Here is a 10,799-nt window from a genome sequence, read left to right as displayed (position 1 = left end):
GTCACTGGCCAGCGTGTTTTATTGGGTTCAGACACTTGTGGAGACTGGATGTTTCCTGCTGGAGGCCTGGAGTTTGCATATCAGCCTAGTAACATTTAGAGACCACGGCAACTAAATGAATAGCTTTCCTCACTCCCTGATGTATTAGCAATCCCTAGAGAAAGGGGTAGAGTCACAGCCATCCTGCATTAACCCATTCCCTGGTCTCTTGTGAACTCAGGAGACCAAGAAAACCAGGCTCAGGTTTGGGAGAAGCCCTGATGGGCTGTGGAGAAGTGTCAGCAATGGTGGTGGTTAGCTGAATGTGAAATCAGCCAGCAGCCACATCAGCTAATTTGTTCCAGATGCCCACAGTGTTCCAGTTGCTAGGGGCTTGATCTGGTGAGGTACTGAGTAGGTCCTGGAGCTGCTAAGTGCCCTTAACTCCCATGGTGCCACCCCAAGAGAAATAGATGCAATTTCTTTTATAAGACCAGAGCCTAGACAAAGGGACTGCAGAGATGTGGAATAGCAGCTGGGGTAATGTGGTATATAATCCTATCTCTAGAACAAACAACTGGGAGTAAGGTCTCTTGAGTTCACATAACCTTTCTGGGATGCTGTTAACTTCTCTGTAGATGAGGTATGTCTGAAAGTGGAGGCATCCCTTTTGTCTGCAGCCACCCATATTTGCACAAGCAGGTGGAAGGTTTGGTGTCTCTATCTAAAGATGCTTTGCCCACAGCTCAACCAGAGCCTGCTGAGAAGTCTAACACAATAGTATTTTAACTTTACATAGTTGAGGGCAGGAAGTATTGGGGCCAAATGGAATGAATGAGGGTGGGATGCTAGTCTTAAGTACCATGGGATCCTTGATGAGTGCAAAGAGCCAAGGACCTAGGTTATCAATTTCATTGAAAAACACAAGATGGTGCCTGTTCTCATCTGAGTGGAACCAGGGTCCAACATTGATTCCATGGGAAGAGGAGTGCCCCCTACTGCATCTCCACCTCATTTTCCACAGCGCAATGAATCTTCCTCAGACATCTCCCAGGCAAGTACAGAGAACAGCCAGCCTTGCTTAGCTTATGAGACCAGTGCCCAAAGGGTTGAGGCCTAGAGAGGAAAAGGATGAGCATTTATTTGCACATTAATGGAGGTAACTGGGCTTTTGCTACAGTTTACCGGTTAGGCTCGAGTTCGTGGTCATGTTTTCACCCCCATGACACATACAAAGAATGCTAACACCATCTGTTTCATTTTCTGGCTGGAACTAGCTTTCCCTTCCTTTGTGCCTCCCTCAATCCTGCCAACGCAGAGATTCCCTTGTTTAAATATTAAAAAAAAAAAAGCCGGGATTAAAAACCATCCCTAAAATAGGTTGAATAACAAAGTCAACTAACTCTGTTGCATTGTGCCCAGTGAATGGCTGCCATATATCAGGATATAGTCAAGGGGGGGTGGAGGGGGGCAGTCATGTGTTTTACTAGATGGTTCCTGGAAAAGTTTCTGTTCAGCCTGATAGAATGCCTGGCTGCTGTTATCTCTGCACTTGCACTTAAATGGATGTGCTGCGTCTGCTCGCCAGCTATGGTGGTGGTGGTGGAAAATTTCCTAAACTTTAAAAAAATAAATAAATAAATAAAAAATCCTCCTGTGGTACAATAGAAATTGGTTCTTCCTGTGACCTGAATAATAAACAACTATAAATGGTAATCTAGGCTGTGCAAGTGTTCAAATCCTTGTAGTACACACGTTTAGAATGATGATATGAGCATTACTTGGCAGGGGGGTGGAGGTGGGGGTGAGGGGGAAACTGGCCTTGTTATTGAAAACAGAGCTGAAGGGCTGAGCCCTCCTATCTGGGAAACACTGCAGGCAAGGATTACACCTCTTCTCACGCCAGTCTCCCCCACCTTTTATTTTTTATTTATTGACGTGGAACTTTTCAGCCTTTCTTCTGGTGGTTACAATACTAATCAATGAGGATAGGCACAAATCATCTAATTGGCCTTGGGGAGAGGGAGCATGAAGAGGGAGGAGGGGGGAGAATTGGAAATCTGAATTTCACAGACAACCCTTTTATTACAGACAGCTGAAGCCACACAGCAGATCTCAAACTGGGGGTGTTTGACATTTGCATCTGGCTCGATCTGAATTTGGAGCTTGAGTCTGTTGATAACAACACCACCACCAATAATAATAATATGAAAATAGACCTATGCACTCCAAGGAGCTAGAGCAGGGGTAGCTCTGGGAGAGGGAAGAGTCTGTCTCAGATAAGGATACAGAGTGTGGGGAGGAGATTGAGGCCCATGCTTGTTAGAAATGTGCATCCAGTTGTGTGGCTAATTTTCACACAAACCTGAACTCAGTTATTATGATTGTGCACACAGCTGTAAATGCAGGAGCCTGACCAGTTGGATGGTTAAAATCCTGTGTTCACTATTGATCTCATTGGGAGTCACACCTGAGATAATGCACAGAGGGGGAATTTTCAGAAGAAAAGTCCAGGTTAGGCCAGAGCTATGCTAGGAGCCAGCTGTGAACAACTAACTGATCAGCTTATTTAGCTATGAATGGTTGGTTGAGTTGTGGTTTCTCATGGCAGCAGAGTGAAGGAAAACTTCCACATCCCTGTTTCTATGGGGAGCCTTTACACGTCGCAGTGGAGTCCCGGATGTGGTTTATATGAAGTGCATGTGGCGCTCTCTTTGCATTGCTGCACAGGAAAGGTTTTTAACAGCCCGGTGATGATTAAAATAAAGGGGATAGTAAATATGAAACTAGGATGTACAACGGGGCAATAAAGCCACAGCAGGCCCTCCTTAACCTAAATGCCCACTGCAGGCAATAGAAATGTGGACTGAGCAAGGCTCCCAAGATGTGGCCCAATTAGTTTGCTCACCATTATTCCCCTGAAAAGTAACTTGCCTTTAAATTGCTGCAACCAATTCACAGGATGGATTTAAAAAAAAAGCCAAAGCAGAGGGGTTGGTTCAAAGAGATTAGTATTATACCGTCAGCCAAGGATTTAATGAATGCAGGGACTTCCCAAGAGCACGTCTCTCATTCTGCACTCCCCCTCATCCACTTTGCTCCACTCCTTTTGCTATTCAGATGCAGAACGATGCCAGTTCACATGCAGAAGACAGTCTCAAGGCATGGGGCGCAAGTAATCATTTCTCGGACAAAGGCGCTAAGCAAGCTGTGGCAAACATCCTTCTCACTTCCTACGGCCCTGAGAGCAAAAGCTTGTCTGAAACTGCAGAGAGACAGAGCTGGTGTCTGCATTGGGGGTGGGGGCAGTCCAGGCAACTGGCAAACAGTAAGCATAGGCCAATTCATTCTGTGCCTTGCAGGCTGAAACCAAACTTAGGGCAGAGTCACAAACAAATCAGTGGTAACAAAAAAGCATTGAGCCCCGAATAAATGAGACTCGCATTGGTCAGGTTTCACATGTACTCTCGTTTTGCTGACACATAGCCCAGGCATTCGGTCTGATTGTCACCCGGGTCCTAACTACAGCCGACAATACAAACCCCACATAGAAACCAGCTCTGCATTAACCCTGAAGCTCCACAGCTCACGCTAAAAGACATCAGCTACACATTCACAAGAGGCATCTGCCCATTCTTGGGCTATGCCGGGGTAGCCTGTGGATGTCAGCCTGTGCCTCAGTGAGGAATCACTGTCTTTCCTAATGCTCTGGTTTGTGCTGGTGCCACATTAAAACCTGCCTTCCCTAACGTGCTGCAGAATGCAGGCTGGCAATTCTTCAGTGCCCGTTACAGAGGAGCCAGGCGCTCCCAGCAGTTTGAGGCTGGTTTGGAGTGTGCTCTGCTGTGAAAATTCTTTGCAGTTTTGCAATCGATACAGAAGAGTAATATTCATGATAAAAATTACACACTTAACCCATCATTATCAGCTATTTACAGCCTCTGCTTTCAAGCTCGTCTACACACACCTTTAACTTAACATTTAAATAATAAGTTCAAGAGACTTAGATAAAATTTTCCCCAACCCTTAAATGACACAGGTGCCTTTCAGTATGACAGTGCGTTACGGTATGAACAATTAGTGCTCAACAAGCTGAGATGTAAATCTACCTTATGGTACCACACTGCACACCAGTGCCTCATAGAGACCATGCTGCTGCATGCTAAAACATCCCTAGTGGGTGTTGCTCACATTAGGACGCTTTTAGTGTGGCATAGCAGGGCTTGGCTGTGGGGACGGGGAAACCTCAGGCTGGCCCTGTGCAGGCACGTGGGCTTGGGTGGCCCCGCATGTGGGGTGGGGGGGAACCTCAGCCCAGCCCTGCGCCAACGGGAGGTAGGGAGGTCTTGGGCCAGCCCCACATAGGGGTGCACTGGCCACCCTGAGGGTGTCCTGTTTTCCCTTTGGGAAGATATGGTCACCCTAAGTTAATGCAAGGTAGATTTACACCCATCCTGCTGCACACTAACTCTTCATCTTAAGAAATCCTTAAGCACCTAGGAACAGATTTTTAATGTTATTTAGACAACTTAAAATGTAATAGGTGCTTAGAGGTATTTTTCCAAAGCTCATAGACACCTAACTCCCAGGGAGATCAATAGCAGCAACATACATATAAAAAAAAAATCTGGCCCTTTGCCACTTCAAAATTTTAACCTTACCTCTATATTTATAGATAACACTTGCTATCAGGCTAGATAGATTTTTTTCCCCATTCTTGCGTCACTAATAACACAAAACTATTTAACGGTGATTTTAGATTGGGAAAACTAAAACCACATATAAAAATAAATTAGAGCCAACCACCCTTATTAATGCTGAGGACAGGCCTGAACTTTTGAGTAGCCCCCAGTGATGTAAACATGAGCAAGGGTGTTAGAATCCATCCCCTCAACAATCCAGTTTAACGTTCAGCATTTATGCTGTTTTTCATTTCCCACAGCATCGTGTGATGCCATAATTTCAGTTTCTGTTGCTCATCACCAGCACATGCTCTAGTCGCTGCTGTAAACAGGCTTCAGGTACTGCAGGTACATGTATATTACATGTATATTAGATTAAGCGTAGGAAGGCCCACAGTATCATACAGATTGGCTGGATTTGCAGGGATTCAGCCATCGCTAGACAGCAATGAGTAGAGCACCCATGCGCTGTAGTCAGCATAGGGATAGTTTCAGTCATGCAGGTTGAACAGTCATGACTGGAAGGTTCCTATTTTGGCAACATGAGAGCAAGTTCTGTTCTCCTCGTGCTTAGCCCACAGTAAAAGCAGCAAATGGCGCTTACAAAGGCTTTGCAGCACTGTCATAGTGCAATAGTGTTATACAGTGCTGATCGTGCTGCAATGGGCACGGCAGACTAGCCGTATTAAAGAGGATTTGGCCTTGCCATGGTAATGATGCAGTGGCTTATGTTTATAGTGCCTCTCAGCCTAAGCACGATACAATATATTGGGCAGCATCACTTTAATATTGCTGTGGAGGAGGGGGTAAAATCTAGAGGCCACAATCAGGGATTAGGGTTCCACTGTGCTAAGCACTGCATACACCTATGGTGAAAAGGCACCATCCCAGCACTGAAATGCAGCCACTTCTGGTGAGGCACACAGCAAATGATGAACACTCATTGCAAGTCTAAATAACAGGTTAAGACAGGAAATGAAGAGGGAATACAGGACCCACATATTTCCAGGAGGTTTGTTTACATAATGCTTCCCACTTTCTAACCTCAGCAGTGAGGTGTTCTGTGACAACCCATAGTACAGCACAAGTGTTGGGAAGAAAAAGGGTCGAGGGTGTGTGTAACAGTAGGAAACCACTATATAATGAAAAAAAAAGAAGATTAAAAATTTTGAGTGTGAATTCCATTTTCAAAAGTGACTTTGGCACATGGGAGCATCAGTGAGATTTGACTGTAAAGCACTTTCGTAAATGAAGCATAGGCACACACAAACATTTTCCCCATAGCCTATAAGGCAGTTAATTCTCAGTGAAGTAAACTGGTCACCACTGATGTGCCACTAAAGGTCACCATCCTGGATGTAAGAAACCCAGGGTAGTTTCTAAAGCTGCTCTAAGGACTCAGTTTGGTCCATTGGTATAATATATATTTAGGCAGTTCTTTGGCTATGTATATTGCCGGGTCCCATGAAACATATAGTCATAGCATTCTAAATGTTCTATTTACCCAATAGACCATGAAGACATCTTTAGTTTCAGTCTGGCTTGTCAATAAACAGCTATTTGCCATGTGCCTGAAGGTACCAATCCTGCTGAGAACTCTGTACAGGCACAGTGTTACCACACATGGGAAAAGCCCATATGAAAATTGTTTAAATACGGTGGCTGTGTTTGCAGAGTATTATGAAGGAGCAAAGCCACCTTCATAAATCATATTGGTGCATTTAGGTTTGCTGGACTTGGCCAAGAAGTAGATGCTTGTTGAATAATGAAGTAACTTGTGGTCAGATCAGATGTTATCAGCAATGGGTGACTAACAACAGCTGCAATATACTGCAGTGTTAGAGAGTGAGTGTTCATGAACTGTTCTGATTTTGTCCTAGACCTGCTGAAAATTCTAGCCATAGCTTTGTGACAACTGATGAGCTAATAAATGCCAAATTCCGACTGAACAAATGTGTTGATCTCATTGGCTTTCAAATGGCCAGAGACTGATTATGTGACTTTAAAGCGATGTGATGACTACACATTTCTGTAGCGCTTCCTATGCACTCTGTTTCCGGAGTCAGCATTTCTGTGGGCAACATACAGGAAAAAGCAAGGTGCTAAGCCCAGGTTTTGTGGAAGAATGGAAGGAGCAGCAGGTGGGTGAGCAGGATGCTTTTTCAAAGCCTTCTGCAAATAAGCAGGAGTCTAGCAACGCCTGTCTGGAAAGAACTACAGCATGAACATGGACTGCATTGTTCTACTGGGGCCCAAATAATTAACAGCCACTGTCTGTGCTGCAAGGAGGCCCCTGCCTACTCTGAAATAAAAGAAGCTGCAAACTCCCTGACAGGCTCTGCCTACTTTGGAGGTTTTTTTGCACCCAGGGCAGTTACACTGATAGAGCTGCTCTAGCACAACTGCTAGTGACGACGTGCTGCACTGCTGTAAAAAGTGACTTTTACCAATGTAGCTGCGGGCACAACCTGCCTGCAGTCTCCCTGAGGCTTTTAATAGCATCCCGGTTTCCAAGAGTCAACCAAGCTGTCCGAAGCACAGTAGCTGAGGACAAAAGGTGTTGTCTGCTCTGTTCTTTGTTTTAGATAACTTTGCACAACAAATACAGGAGGGTTGGAGTCCCACCACACTATGCTCGGTGAGGAGGAGTCTGGTCTGACTCTTGGGGCTGGGTACAGGGTGTCATGGTTCCTGGGTTCTCAGCCTCGATTTGCCACTGACTCACTATATGAACATAGGCAATGCACTTTCAGTTCTTTGAAGACCTCAATTTTTTCACCTGTTGAATGGGTCTATTTATAAGGTGGACTATAAACAGTCCCTAATTCACAAAATTGGTTTGGGAGTTAATTATATTTTGCAAAGCGGCTTTGAATGAAAGCAAAAAAAAAAGGACCAAGTTCTGGTTGGACTTAATATTATAATACAATAAAAACACTGGCAGCGGAGTCAAGAGGACTGGAACTCAGGGGCCTTGGAGTGTATTCTGGGTTCTGCCACAGACTAGCTGTGTGACCCTGGGCAGGCTGCAGCACCTGAGTTTCCTCTTGCACCTCATTTGTTTAGTTCTCTGTGACAGGGATGTTTCTTATTATGTGGTCAGACAACACCCAGGTCAATGGTTGCAGACCTCCTGGTGCTACCATGACCAGGACCGGCTCTAGGCACCAGCACACCGAGCACGTGTTGGGGCGGCTCAATTCCAGGGGTGGCATTCCGGGAGCTTTTTTTGCTTTGTCAGTTGCACTCTCTTTTTTTTATTATTTTTATTTTTTTTGGCTTGGGGCAGCAAAAAACCTGGAACCAGCGCTGCCTAAGACAAATAATAAACAACAGCAAATGATTTGTTTAGTAATTTACAGCCTATGAACATACCGTTTTAAGGGTTTACGATTTCTTTGTTTAAGTCACTGCAGCTCCCTGCAGACTGTTGAAAATTCAGACCCCAGATTCACACATACGGCATCCTCCTTCCAACCATAATGGCTGTCAGTAGGGATGTGTAATACATGCAGTGCCAGAGAGAAATGCTTTCACGCTGCCTAGCTCCTGCATCGACTGCCATGCGCTGTTACAGGGCAGAGTCATGGCTTGGTACATGGTAAGAGTTGCATGCTAAGCTGATTTAAAGAACGTTCTTCAGTCACCATCTGGTCCCAAAAAGAGAACTGACACTTACTCATTTCTGCAGAGTGTAAAAGTGAGATACAGCGCCCTACTGCCATTTACTCATGGTGCAACTTTAAAGACCACAAACCTACTCGCTCATAGGCTCTTCTAACTGCAAAGTGAAAGGCTGCTGGTTCTGGGCTGTAGAGCTTCCAGGATGATAAGAACCAGCTTTCTAATCTCGACTCCAGCAGCTGACAGGCTGACGCTGATAATACCCATTACCCTCTACTTCCATAGAGGGATGGCATGTTTTCAGATACTTTTAGACTGGCCTGTTTGTAAACTTGCCCTCACGTCAGCAGGAGTCTTAGGCAGGAGAAGGAAAAACAAAATCTCAGTGGAACCGGGGTGGGAACACAATACTGTCAAACAGTGAGGCTGCCCCAGCGGCGAGCTGGCTGTAAGCAATCCAACCCTTCGGGAAAGGGGTGACTTTAGTAATATTGGGCAGAGCAGTGGTGCCTACTTGGCCATATTAGAGATGACATAGGAGGGCTTTGGAAAGTCAGGGGATTTGAATGGGTTGCATATTCTTACAGATCAATTCTTAGGACAGTCCTGAGAATGATCCCAGAAAAGACCTTAAGTGGGTTCCATGCTTTTCCCTCTGAGTCAACAATGGCAGAATGGGCTGCAGGGAGGGCTGGGGGTAGGGAGGGGCAGACAGTAGGGGATATGAAAGCCAGGAAAGCTAAAAGCCCCTGGATCTCATGTGTCCCAGCATATACCAGGGTCAAGGGCGCTGAGGTGGCATCAGGCTCCAGTTTCTAGGGAGTGGGTGGAACGAGGGAACCACAAAACAAGCCAGAACATGAAACCAGATTAATGGATTGGGAAATAAAGCCATGGCAATAGTGATCGTACTTCCCCCAAATCTCCTATCAGCCATATACTGGAGCAATGGGTGGGACAAAGGGATTAGGGGTTTCCACTGGGTGACACTGCTAAGGACTCAGCCACCCCATCTGTCAGTATAGCCTTGATGACATTGCAGGAGGAAAACACACAATTCATAGGTGAGACACCTAAGCAGCATGTATATAATATTAGTGGGGCTTGCAGGCTGGGTCGTTCTAAGTGCTAGACTCCTGGGTTCCTTCCTGCTGTCAGTGACTTCCCAGGTGACCTGGGCAATTGACCTCTCAGAGACACTGCAAAGCATAATGTATTGTGGTCTGCAGCTTGTGAATGCTATGAATGAGGAAATCTTTATTTTATATCCTTAAACTGCAGTGTTAAAATACTCCAAACTGCAGCTTCCTAAACATGTTAAAGGCTCCAGTAGTGTCAGGCAGAGACCAAGAGCATTCCCTACCTCCAAGATCAGATAGTGATAATCCCTAGAAGCCCCCATAAGTATGATCAAGTGGATTTAAGCAAGTTCTGCTGGAGGAAGAACCTTGCAAGGGAATATGAAATTATAGAATCATACAAGATTAGGGTTGGAAGAGACCTCAGGAAGTCATCTAGTCCAACCCTCTGCTCAAAGCAGGACCAACCCCAGCTAAATCATCCCAGCCAGGACTTTGTCAAACCTGGCCTTAAAAACCTCTAATGATGGAGATTCTACCACCTCCCTAGGTGACCCATTCCAGTGCTTCACCACACTCCTAGTGTTTCCTAATATCCAACCTAGACCTCCCCCACTGCAACTTGAGACCATTGCTCCTTGGTCAGTCATCTGCCACCACTGAGAACAGCCTATCTCCATCCTCTTTGGAACACCTCTTCAGGTAGTTGAAGGCCGAATGGAAAAATATCACACCAGGGCTTTCCTTTTGCTGAAATGGGGAATGAGTTATGCTTTAGGGGTTGAGGACTTTTCTTCTAGTTGGCTTGTCTCTTCCGTGCAATCTGAGCAAAGGAGGACTTTGAGATCTACGGGCAGGAATGTGCCAGAAATTAGTACTATGAATGTTTTCCTATGTAGCGGTGAGGCTCTTCTCTGGTTAATAAAGTGCTTTACCATGGCCGGTGCAAGGATGTTTCACGCCTTAGGCGAAACTTCCACCTTGCGCCCTCCCCTGTTCCTGAGCCCCCTCCCTGAGGCGCCCCCCCCCACAGCAGCTCCCCCCCTCTGCCCTGAGGCATCCCCCCAAGGCAGCTCCCCACCCCCCCCACCTTCTGCCCCAAGGCACCGCCCGCCCCAGCTCACCCCTGATCTGCCTCCTCCCGAAGCACGCCGTCGCTGCTTCACTTCTCCCACCTCCCAAGCTTGCGGAGCCAATCAGCTTAGGGGAGGAGGCGGGGTGGGGTGAGCTGGGGTGGAGAGTTCCCCTGAGTGCCACCTCCCAGCCCCCCACTTGCTGCAGGCAGCCCTCCCCACACTCCCCTGCCCCAGCTCCCTCTGCCTAAATGCCGGCGGCGACCAGGGCGGCCAAAGATCCGGCCACCCCCCAAATCCTAGCACCCTAGGCAACCGCCTAGGTTGCCTAAATGGTTGCACTGGCCCTGTGCTTTACAAAC

This window comes from Gopherus evgoodei, chromosome 14 (genome assembly GCF_007399415.2).
Source record: "Gopherus evgoodei ecotype Sinaloan lineage chromosome 14, rGopEvg1_v1.p, whole genome shotgun sequence".
NCBI lineage: Eukaryota > Metazoa > Chordata > Testudines > Testudinidae > Gopherus > Gopherus evgoodei.
Note: the sequence above shows the minus strand (reverse complement) of the source record.